The sequence below is a fragment of the Papaver somniferum genome, chromosome 10, assembly GCF_003573695.1.
Source record: "Papaver somniferum cultivar HN1 chromosome 10, ASM357369v1, whole genome shotgun sequence".
Classification (NCBI taxonomy): domain Eukaryota; kingdom Viridiplantae; phylum Streptophyta; class Magnoliopsida; order Ranunculales; family Papaveraceae; genus Papaver; species Papaver somniferum.
Window position 1 is genome coordinate 165,046,700 of NC_039367.1, and position 12,108 is coordinate 165,058,807.

The window sequence follows — 12,108 nt, forward strand, 5'->3', positions numbered from 1 at the left end:
ATTTCCGCTGGTATGCCGAACCTGCAAATAATGTTTTGGAATATGAAAGTAACACGTCCATCCTGATCCTGGCTAAGGCTTTGGCTTCCACCCATTTACTGAAGTAGTCCGTGGCTACTATCAAAAATCGTCTTTTCCCTGATCCTTCGATGAAAGGCCCACGATATCTATGCCCCATTTTGCGAATGGCCACGGACTATCCACAGAATTCAACGTTGTTGCTGGTGCGTGTATCTTTTTGGCGAAACGCTGACATTCTTCACATCGTCGGGACATTCTTGCGGCATCTTGTATCATTGTGGGCCAGTAATATCCTTGCATTTTTGCTTTGTCGGCTAGTGATCTCATGCCGCTATGATTTCCTGCGTCACCATAATGGATGTCGTTTAGAATTCGATGCCCCTCTTTCCTGGATAAGCAACGTAGTAACGGTCCGAGGAAAGATTTCTTGTACAGGACCATCCCGAAGATCATATCTTCCTACTTTGGAGAGTATTTTCCTGTTTGTTTTGATCCGCGGGTAAGGTTCCATCTTGAGAAACACATGGATCATCATTCTCCAATCATCTTCGTTGCTGAAATCTTCGTCTTGATTTGCTCTTGACAGGATATCTTCTTCGTCAAAATCGTCACGGATGTCTTCTCCCACCTGATCTTCGATATTTTCTTCCACTGTATCTTGATTTGTAGCAAAGGAAATTGTGTGCAATCGAGGCTCGTATACCCTTGTTATTTTAGCTTCGATACTCTTGTCCTTCAGCATGGATGATATATATGCTAGGGCATCCGCGTGCCTGAGATCCCTTCTGCATAAGTGCCGGAACTTGATGTTCGGAATTTGTGATGCCAATGTTTGGACCAAGGCCATGTAAGCTGAGAGGGTGTCGTCGTACACATTGTATTCGAGCCCTATTTGCCGTATGACAAGCTGCGAATCACTTGTCAGTCTTACATCGGTTACCCCCATCTCTATTATTAAGCGGAGGGCATGTACGACTGCCTCGTATTCGACGATGTTGTTAGTATGCTCTTTGAATTCTAACCTGAGTGCCTGTACGATCCTTTCTCCAGTTGGGGTGGTGATGACAATGCCTATTCCTGCCCCTTCCTTATTTTTGGAACCATCAACGAAGACTTCCCATTGTCTTTGACTCGCGGGTTCGAGGACATCAACTGGATCCTTGCTTTCTTCGTCGGCTTCTGGTATTCCCCAATCTCTTCGTCGTTGTCCAGGGGGAGGTCTGCTAAGAAATCCGCCAAAACTTGGGATTTTTGGGAATGTTGAATTTCATGAATGATGTTGAATGGTCCAGGTGGGTGTTCCACTTGGCTATTCTGCCTACTTTTCCCGCGCTTTTGAGGACTGCTTCCAGTGGTGCTTTGCATGGGACGCGGATGAAGTGAGTTAGGAAATAGGTTCTCAGCTTTTGAGTAGCCCACACCAATGCCAGGATAAGTTGTTCGATCTTCGTGTAGTTCCTTTCCGCAGAATTGAGGGTCTTACTGACATAATAGATAGGTTGTTCTATCTTCGTATTGGTTTTGACCAACACTGCGCTAACTGCGTCTTCTGTCGCTGCTATGTACAATGCCAAAACCTCATCAGGATCAGGCTTCTGCAGGATTGGAATTGAAGCCAGGTGTTCCTTGATTCTTTGGAAGGCTTCTTCGCATTCTGCGGTCCATTCAAACTTACTCCCTTTTTTGAGAATATTGAAAAAAGTTTGCATTTGTCCGAGGATCGGGCAATAAATCTGCCCAAGGCTGCTATGGACCCATTGAGCTTCTGCACTTCTTTTAAATTCTTCGGAGATGGCATTTCTACTATGGCCTGAATCTTCGCTGGGTCTACCTCAATGCCCCTTTTTGTTACCAGATATCCGAGGAATTTCCCTGAGGTGACACCGAAAGTGCATTTTTCTGGATTTATTTTCATGTGATGTTGCCTCATTGCTTCGAAAATATCTCTCAGATCCTAGTGGTGATCTTTGCGCAGCTTATTTTTGACGAGCATGTCATCAACGTAGACTTCTAAGGTACTACCGATCCATGGCCTGAAGATAGCATCGACCATTCTTTGGTACGTTGCCCCTGCGTTTCGAAGTCCAAATGGCATTCTAGTGTAGCAATAAAGGTCATGCGGGGTGTAGAATGTTGTGTGTGGTTGATCTTCTTCTGCCAGGGATACTTGGTTGTAACCAGAATATCCATCCATAAATGACAGCTCTTCGTATCCTTCCACTGCTTCAACCAGCTGATCTATGCTTGGCAGGGGATAGCTGTCTTTTGGACATGCCTTGTTGAGGTTAGTAAAGTCGATGTATATCCTAACGACCATGTTGGAAATCCATGTAGGGTATTTGACTTCCTTGATGAAGCCTGTTTCTAGTAGTTTCCGAAGTTCTTTTTCCACTGCCTTATGACACTCCGGTGCAACTTTTCTTATTTTCTGCCTGAAAGGTGGCGTGCCTGGTTTGATGCGCAGCTCGTGTTGGATTATTTTCGGATCAATCCCCGGCATATCTCCTAACTTCCAGGCGAATACATCCGCGTATTCTTTAAGTAATTTGGTTAAGGAATCTTCTCTTCTTTCGTCCATTATGGTCCCTACTTTGATCATTTTCGGGTTTTCTTCCGTTTCTATGTTGATTTCTTTTACGGGCTCTACTGGTGTGAATACCGGCTTCGGGTACCAAGGACTGAGACGTTCTTTAATTGCTATTTGGTATGTTTCTGTCCTTCGTTGGCTGCTGAAGTACATGTCTCTGTGTTTAGGACATTATCACCTTTTGTCAAACCCCTCCCTGTGGTTTCCTTGAGGAACAGGTCTATGGCTTTTTCTTTCGCAACTTCTTTATTTTTAATCCTTCGGATTTTTCGCTGCTCTTCTTGTTCGTTGTTGATACGATGCTGAGTGGTCTGGCACTCCTTTGCAGAGACCCGATCTCCCTTGATTTCCATCACTCCCTCGGGTGTAGGGAACCTGAGATATTGGTAGTAAGTTGCAGCCACTCCCTTGAGTTTATGTAACCACTTTCGTCCAATAATGGCGTTATAGGGGGATGGGGCGTCAACCACGCTGAATTGTGTTTCTACTTTCATGGGTCCGGCGTTCACCTGTAGCACGATGTCTCCCAATGGCTTTGTGGGTGCTCCATTGAATCCGTAGATGGTGTAATAAGAGGTCATTAGATTTTCATCATGGAGCTTCATCCGTTTGAATGCGTCGTAGAATAGAACGTTCACTGAGTTTCCCCCGTCTATGAGGATATTTTTGAGGTTACATCCAGCCACTGGTAGTGTGAGGACCAAGGGATCGTTATGATCTTCCATATCTTCTTCGATATCTTCAGTATCGAAGATAATAGGTGCGTCCATCCACTCTTCGTGCTCGTCCACCTCTACGCCATCAATCTTATATAATTCTCAGTGGTCTTCGAACTGCTTCCGTAGCCTATTTCTCGGTATGGTGTCCATTGAAGCAATGATACTCACAGTAATCTTTGGACTTCTCGGTTCTTGGGGTATGTTTTCCCTTAGACCATGGCCACTCCAAATTTTCCCTTCCTTTGATTTCTCGTATGATCCGAGCATAGCTAGCGTTGAGCTTTGTGTAAACCATATCTTCGAATTTTTGATCGTCTTTTCTTTGTTCATCTCTTCGTTCCTTCCTATCTTCGTGAGGTCGTTCCACTGAGCTATTTCTTTTGGCCCCGCTGTTTTGTTCTGCGGAATTGGTACGGTGAGACCTCTGCGTGTGTGCCCTCGAGTTCTCACGCTGGGTTTCTTCAAGACGAGCGTATTTTTCTATAATTATTCGAAGATCTCCTTCTGTCTTAGGCACACTTCCATGAATCTCAACAAATAGTGGACTTATTCGGTCTAATCCCCACTTGTAGAAGTTTATACTTACTAATGGTTCCACACTCCCTATGGCTTGGAAGATCTTGTGCCATCTGTTGGTGTATTCCCTCTTGTTGTCCTTGTAGCCAATTGCCAGAGAAAAAAGCTTATCCATTCCAGTGTTGACAGCTTTGTTGTACATGTATGTCCTCAGAAATTTCTCTGCGAGTTGATCGTAGGAGTTGATGGAATCAGGTGGCAGGTTGTCAAACCAAGACAATGTCGATCCCTTCAGACTTGATGGGGAATATCTACAGAGGACGGCGTCGTTCTGACTCAATCGGGCTAAGATACGGTTATAATACCGGATATGTGACGCGGGATCACTGGATCCGTCGTAGCATTCAAAAGTTGGGACGGGGCACTTTAACGGAATGGGGGTACTTGCCAGGCGATGAGTTAGGGGCGTGGAATTAGCTTCTTTCATCACCTCTTCAAGCCTTCCTCCGCCTTGTCTGGCTTTTAACTGTTTGATCTCAGCCATCTTCTCATCACGCAGCTCCTCCATTGCGCGTAATATCCCACGTTCTCATGCTCAGTTGGGAGTTTCTTCCTTCGATCTTCGCTGTCATAATAGTCTAACTCTTCGGTGGCGTATTTCGGATCGGATGCATTGCTTCCCCTGGCGTCATTTGCCAGGATGAGTCTTCGGTCTCGATTAGGCTCTAGTGCTTTAGAATTTGCTTCGTCCAGTTGTTGGTTAGTCTTCGTGCTTTGGGAAATCTTATCTTTCAAGTCTTGGTTCTTCCTGGCCAGATCCCACTAGTCCAGAAGGGGCTATAAATCACATTTTTAAATGATAGAATAATTGCGTGATTAGAATATTACAAACAAATCATGTCATATAATATAAAAATGGTGGGACCCTTCATTTAACGCAAAAAAAACGTCATTTTCAAATGTGATAAATCTTTAGGTGCGTGATTTTATATGAACCATTATATCACGAACCAAATTTTTCGCATATAATAAGTTTAAATACGCCCCCATTAATATTCTGTTACGCACCACAAAAATGGCTAACCACTTAGCATAGACATCGGCTTACTTGCCATAAGTCTATAGAGCCATATTGGTTAACCATATCGACTTACTATCCACACCACAAAAACGTCCAACCACTGGCTTATCACATACACCGGCTTTCTTGTCATAAGTTCATACCATATAGCCGTATCGGTTCCCTTCTAACATAAGAGTTAATGCTCAGAACCAAAGTTCCCAGTTCATCTCTTCAATCTTCACCCCGCCGTCTGTTTTTTTATTTATTATTATAATATAGTTTCTTGTCTAATGTGAACCCTTCAATTAACATTTGTACTTGGTTATTTTATTTGCAAAAAAACAAAAAAAAAAAAGAAGAAAAAAATTGCATTAGCATTGCAAAAAAACAAAAAGAAAACAAAAAGAAGAAAAAAATTGCATTAACATTAAGTGGGAATCGAACTAGGGTCTGTAAGGTGGGAGCATTCATGTCGACCACTAGCCCACTGTGCTGAACATGTTCTTTGTTTCATCAAACACTTAAGACACAGAGAAAAAGAAATTATATTTTAGAAAAAAAAAAGACGCGTGTCTATGTTGTCGTTAAAAGAGTAGAGTATTTGCCTGGGTTGTATCGGTGTTTCATACCTATCTCTTCCATCTTAGGAAATTTTTCTCCTCATTCCAATTTTTTTGGCAGAAAATCTTATTGGTGAAGATTTGTTCTACAATTTCGGAAACATCTGTGCATTGCCGTAGGATGTAAAGAAGAATATATTGAGAATCAATTGAAGAAGAACATTCAGAGGAAATAATCCCGGTCATTTTTTTTTATTTGAACCCTAACAATTTTTGGGCGGGATGAAAATCAAAGGAAAATTCATTTGTACGGGATTTCCTGCTTGGTGTTTTTTGGAATAGCTATAAATCTCAACCCTAAAATCAATTAAGAGATGTTCAGAGATATATCTTTTTGGGGAATTATCAGAGATAAAAAACAACAAGGTATATCTTTTGTATGCTTATCTATAGCTAAATAATTTTTGATTTTTGATTTGGAAGATGCATGAGTTCATATTAGACTCTTTGATTGAATCTGAAATTGGGGTTATGTAGGATTGATCTAGTTTTGTAACAATATAATCTTATTAAGCTATCATTGATTGAAAAGATTCATGGGTTACATATTAGATTGATTATCTTATAATATAATGTTATGCTTGTCTCTATCTTAATAACTTTTGACTTTTCATTGAAAAGATTCAGACCATCTATGATTGAATCTGAACCAGGGTTACTCAGGATTGTTATAGTTTTGTAATAGAAAGTGGTATTTGGATTTGATTATGGTGTATACTGGGTGTTTGTGTGTTTAAAAACTTTGTGGGTTTAAAGAGAATATCAGTTCACTAGAATTATTAGATTGTTGGTAGAGTAGTTGTTTATTGATGAATATGAAAGGGTACTCATCCGCTGAACTTTATGGAACAAGGTTACAGTGCTAGAAATGGAAATCAATGCTGGAGTTTTCAGATGTGTTGAATGAAAGCTTATGGTTATTTGAACGTGATTGTCATAGTTATTGTTCTAGATTTGCTATTAGATGCCTAAGCATAGATATCAAGAGTAGCATGAGATATTATTATTATTATTGATCCAGTATTTGAATGGAAAAAAACTTTGTTTAACAGCCTGGATTCAAGCAACATTATCAATAATATAATTGTATTGAAACATATTATTGAGATTACTTTGCTTGATATATTTTACATAATCATTATGTTTGTCGATGTTTCAGATGTCCACTTCTTTTTCAAAGGAAGGAAGCCTCAAATTCAACTGGCTTCCCTCGCCTCCGAGACATATCCCCATAGTATCTGGACCAAGTCATGGTGCACATAGTTCAGGGGGCCAATCTGATGAGATTTTGTTAACCCATGAATCAGACTATGCTCTGACTTCTCAAGACAATTAAATTGAGAACACTGGTAATGTTAGATATCTTTTCATTGATTTCCCTAGTTTTTTAAGTTATATCAACTACAATTTATTTTCTTATAGTAAGTTTTGTTCCTTCAAATACATTCTTTTCTAAATCACAGATGGTTCATTACTTATTCTAATTTTGGTTTTCCAACCTAAACCGTTTGCAATATCCTTTAATGAGCAGGGCAATGGAATGGGCCACCAAATTTGTAACCTTGATCGGAGAGATTATATATAAGGTCAAAAATAGGGTTGGGGTATGCGACTTGGAAAGAGGTTCCTCAGATACAAAGAAGATATTTGGAACTCTGTTCATGTGAGTCCAATTGGCTTTTTTCCTCTTATGATTATGTCATATATTTTCTGGCTTTCTATAACCTTTACAAAGTGTTGAAATTAAATGCTTAGACTGCATTATTACAGAATGTACCAGGTAACAACTATCCATAAGAAGTATGTTTTAGCAAAAGCAACAGTGCCTGGAGAACTGAAAATTCAAATAAAAAACGTTGCTCAATGATGTTACATCTGTGGAAGAAAAAAGAGGAAGTTGCCAGCATACAATAAGAAGAAGACTGGGAGAAAGTTTTTAATAACATCAGTGACCCAAAGTGGCTGAAAAAATCTGAACAAGCTGCGGAAGCACGTGTCAATGTGAAGGCTCAATATACAGGTGGTAGGAAAGGTGTCCCTACAAGGTGGAATGAATTGGTAAATTCTTAACACTGTATGCATTTTAAGCTATTATTCTATGTTATTTCATTTGTTCCCCTAATTGGATAGCATATGTTTTTTTGGTCCTTGTTTATACGAGTTTTCATTTGTTCTTGTCATTCCGTGCATATATTGCTTCCGACTGAAAGTTGTTAGTTTCAATCTATTTGGTTTTCAAAGTGCAATAATAGCTGAAGAAACCCAGCTGGTTAGATTTCAAGGCTTGTTGATGTAGGATAATTACTTACCTTAGCAGCTAATTAGATTTTGATGCACTTATCTTGTCAGTGAACCTCTTCTTTATTATGGCTCACAGATGATGTCTTGTGATGCAAAATTTTGCAAGTATTTAATGCATTGTTTTTCCACAGGAAAAGGAAAGCCCCACTGGTCAGATATATAGGCTAGATGTGTTTCTGAAAACACATAGAGCCACCCCAGATGATGATCCCTCGTCTTCTAAATCACAGGCAGCTGCAAAACTTGTAAGTTCTTCTGTTTTTATATTGTTTATTGATATTGATGATGTCAGTTAGTCTCTGAATCTGGTTGGCTTCTGTTGATGTGTAGGCACACAAAAGTGTTTGGGAACTGACGCTGTCACCGAGGTTAGTGGTGAATTTGTTGTTACATAAATCTTTTTACTTCTTGAATTTTCATATTGGATGGTGGTAGTGATTAAGTTGCTTTCTTATAGTACTGCTTGCTGAATTAGTTTGAAATTTGTTTTCTCTCTTATAATCATATTACTACGCTGTAATATTGTTGCATCTATATTCAAGTAGTCAGCACCGCTATGTAGGTTTCACTAGTTTTTCAAGTAGTATCCTCGAACTCGTGATAAGATGTAACATATGCTTGAAGACATAAGTGCTAGACTGTATTGTCCGAAGTTTCCCTTTATGGGTATACTGTAATTGCCGCCTTGTGAACGTTTGCATAGTAGTAGTCTAGAAAATTTCCTTATGTTAATTGTTTGACCGAATTTCAATAACTTTGAATTTGATTCATGTATATGGCTAGATATATGGCGCTGATCAAAAGGGATAATACGCGGAATGGGTGCTGGTATTTCTAAATCTCAGTTTCTTGCTGCTGAGTTTATGAAGGCCAAGTTGCAGGAAGTGAGGAACAAGCTGCGGAAAGAGATGCAGAAAAACGAAGCTTTGAAAGCACAGTTGGATGCTGAAAGACAGAAAAACAACACTGCAATACATGGTCAGATCTATGATAGCTCTTATCAACAGGTGACCTCGAATATCTCTTAGTAATGTATAGTCAGATGTATACGATGTTGCTATTATGGTATCTTAAAGTTTTCCATGTTACATATACAGGGTATTGGATCCCTTCGTCCTTTCCTTCGTCGTTTGGTCTTTGTTGTTTGAGGAACTTGAGAAAAAAGGTTGTTGCACTTGCATATGTTGATACTAAGCTACTGATTTATGACCACTACGACTGCATGATTGAGGAAATTATTGATCCAACTCGGATGTTGTGCGATAGAGATAATGATGATGTACTTGGGAATGTTAAAAGAAGCGAGTTTGTTAAGTGGCCCAAGGCCTATGTGACTACTGTAGGACAGCCATCAAGTTAGAATGGTGGTGAGAGTAGATTGATTAGTTTTTTAATTTTCAGGATGTAACTTGTTGGAGTTGCTAGGACATGTCTGTCAATCTATGTTTTAATATTATATTCTCTTTTAATAAATAATTAATAATTCTTTAACGTCTATTTTCTTTTCTTTTCCTAATCTGGTTGGATTTCTGATACACTAATTATAATTCTAATTATAATTCTGAACTGATTTCATTCAGATTCCAAAATCTGAATCCGTAGCCAGAAAATGACGAAACAATCTCGTTAGAATTAGTAGTTTTTTTAATGAAAATACCTCCAATTATAACGGTTATAAACCATTGTTTTATTTCACACCTAATAACCGTGTTTTATTTAATGGCATGCATCAATCGTTATTATATTTCACATATATTAACCGTGATTCTTATATGACATAAAATAACCGTTATTTAATGTTACATACAATAACCGTGATATTTAATAACAGATTATGTATGTGATTTTAAATCACGAATTTTAGACGTTGTATTTAATAAAATCTCCTATTTGTCATTTTTAAAAAGTCACACCAAATAAATAACGATTCTAATAACGGATGAAAATCGTGATAAACTATGGTTTGTAACAAATTTCATGTGTGATTTATAGCCCCTTCTGGACTTGATGGGGAATATCTACAGAGGACGGCGTCGTTCTGACTCAATCGGGCTAAGATACGGTTATAATACCGGATATGTGACGCGGGATCACTGGATCCGTCGTAGCATTCAAAAGTTGGGACGGGGCACTTTAACGGAATGGGGGTATTTGCCAGACGATGAGTTAGGGGCGTGGAATTAGCTTCTTTCATCACCTCTTCAAGCCTTCCTCCGCCTTGTCTGGCTTTTAACTGTTTGATCTCAGCCATCTTCTCATCACGCAGCTCCTCCATTGCGCGGTAATATCCCACGTTCTCATGCTCAGTTGGGAGTTTCTTCCTTCGATCTTCGCTGTCATAATAGTCTAACTCTTCGGTGGCGTATTTCGGATCGGATGCACTGCTTCCCCTGGCGTCATTTGCCAGGATGATTCTTCGGTCTCGATTAGGCTCTGGTGCTTTAGAATTTGCTTCGTCCAGTTGTTGGTTAGTCTTCGTTCTTTGGGCAATATTATCTTTCAAGTCTTGGTTCTTCCTGGCCAGAAGAGCTACGGCATCTGCGTAGACCTGCTGGCTCCTTTTCAATTCTTCGAGCTCTATCATCAGTCGGTGGGAATGGTTTGATCCCTGATTGGGAGTTCCGGCTGGTACCCCTACGGCCATAGTTCCCCCTTCGTCTACAGTGTGTATTAAGGGTGGCCGAGGATCAGCTTCAATCGTTGGTATCTCCAAGTTTGGTCCCCTCGGTTGAGCTTCCACTCGTGGTACTAAAACCACTGGTATGGTTTGATTCTGACCATTGGTTGACGGCATTTCAAAGATTGGTGGATGTGCGGGCTAATGTGTCATAGAGTCTGCTACCCCTTCTTTTTGTTGATGGATTAGGCTTGACACCAAAGTCTTGTTATCTTCTGTAGCCTGGAGAGTCGCAACAGTCTTCGTAGCTGCTACTTTGAGAGTCGCGGCTGCAATGGAGTTAGTGTTCATAGGTGAAGTGATTTCCGCAGCATCCTGCCTCTGAATAGTTGTTTTAGCTTTGTCTCCTTTCTGCTTGCTTCGGGTCATGACCGAGGTAACCCTCGGTGTCTCCTTTGATGAGGCTTTGATTTTTTCTGCCTCTAGTATATTCTCCATTTTTAATCCTTTTCTGCATAGGGGAATAAATAAGGAGAACCAAAGATATCCATGAGGATCGGGTTAGCGCCATTCGTACCCGCAAGACTTCAATGGTCTAGTTTTTGAAATACAAACCTATTATAAATGATCATGAATCAGACTACTTTTTGAAAAAGAACTCTTGAAAAGGCAGATCCGTCGCGAGGACTCATGAATCAGGATTATTAAATCTTAGTTGAGGAAAACACCTCACGTGCAAATCTGTGATAGATAGCCGCGGGTTTGTCTGCTTTGAAATGGTGTTTGTGAAAATGAAGAACATGAACCCAAAATAAAAAAGGTTTTGAAAGCACGCTGAACCCAGAATAGGGTACAACCATGATCCGCGTTTTAAGGTGAAATCACAGGATAAGATAAATCTTTTACCGGGACAAAGTCACTGTTTCTAGCGCCAAATTGTGAACACAAAAATTACGAGGCCAACCATGTGTTCGCAAACAGTATTCGCATACGTCCTAATTGTAGAACCGTACATTGTATGCGTAACGGGATGATTATATCGATTCATCGACTCAAAGCCTACGGGCTTGTCATTTTCTAGTCGGATACTATCATAAATAATGTTCGTATAAAGAAATAAATCAAGAATCAAGTATAAATATAAAGCATATGAAGCTTAACGCTGAATGTAAGGTGCTGAAATGTAAATGAGACGGATTTACGTGGTTCGGCACTAAGGCCTACATCCACGGGGTTTGGTGTTTTACTATGTATTGAATGGTTACAAAGATAGTCGAATGACTTTAGAGTATACATAGGTCTGCGGAAGTAGGGGGATTACTTACTCTTCCTATTTCTCTCTCCTATGCTCTCCTCTAATTGTTCTCCCAAATGGTCTGCCCCTTCTCTCTTAGTGGAGAGGGGTATTTATAGGGAAGGAATGCGGGTCCCATCTCTGAGATGCCGTTATAATCTTATCTTCTTGTGCTTTGTGCCTTTTACGCAGAAGTCTTCGGCATATGCCGCGGCCTGAGCTTGAATACGAAGGGTTATCCTCGCGTCTTCCACGAGCTGATCGACACGTGTATATCTCTTTGGTATTTAATGCGGGTAGATGGATGTCTGCTCGTGTCAGACAAGTGTCTCTTTGTCTGGTCACATCCGTGTCAGCCAAACTTCCTCTC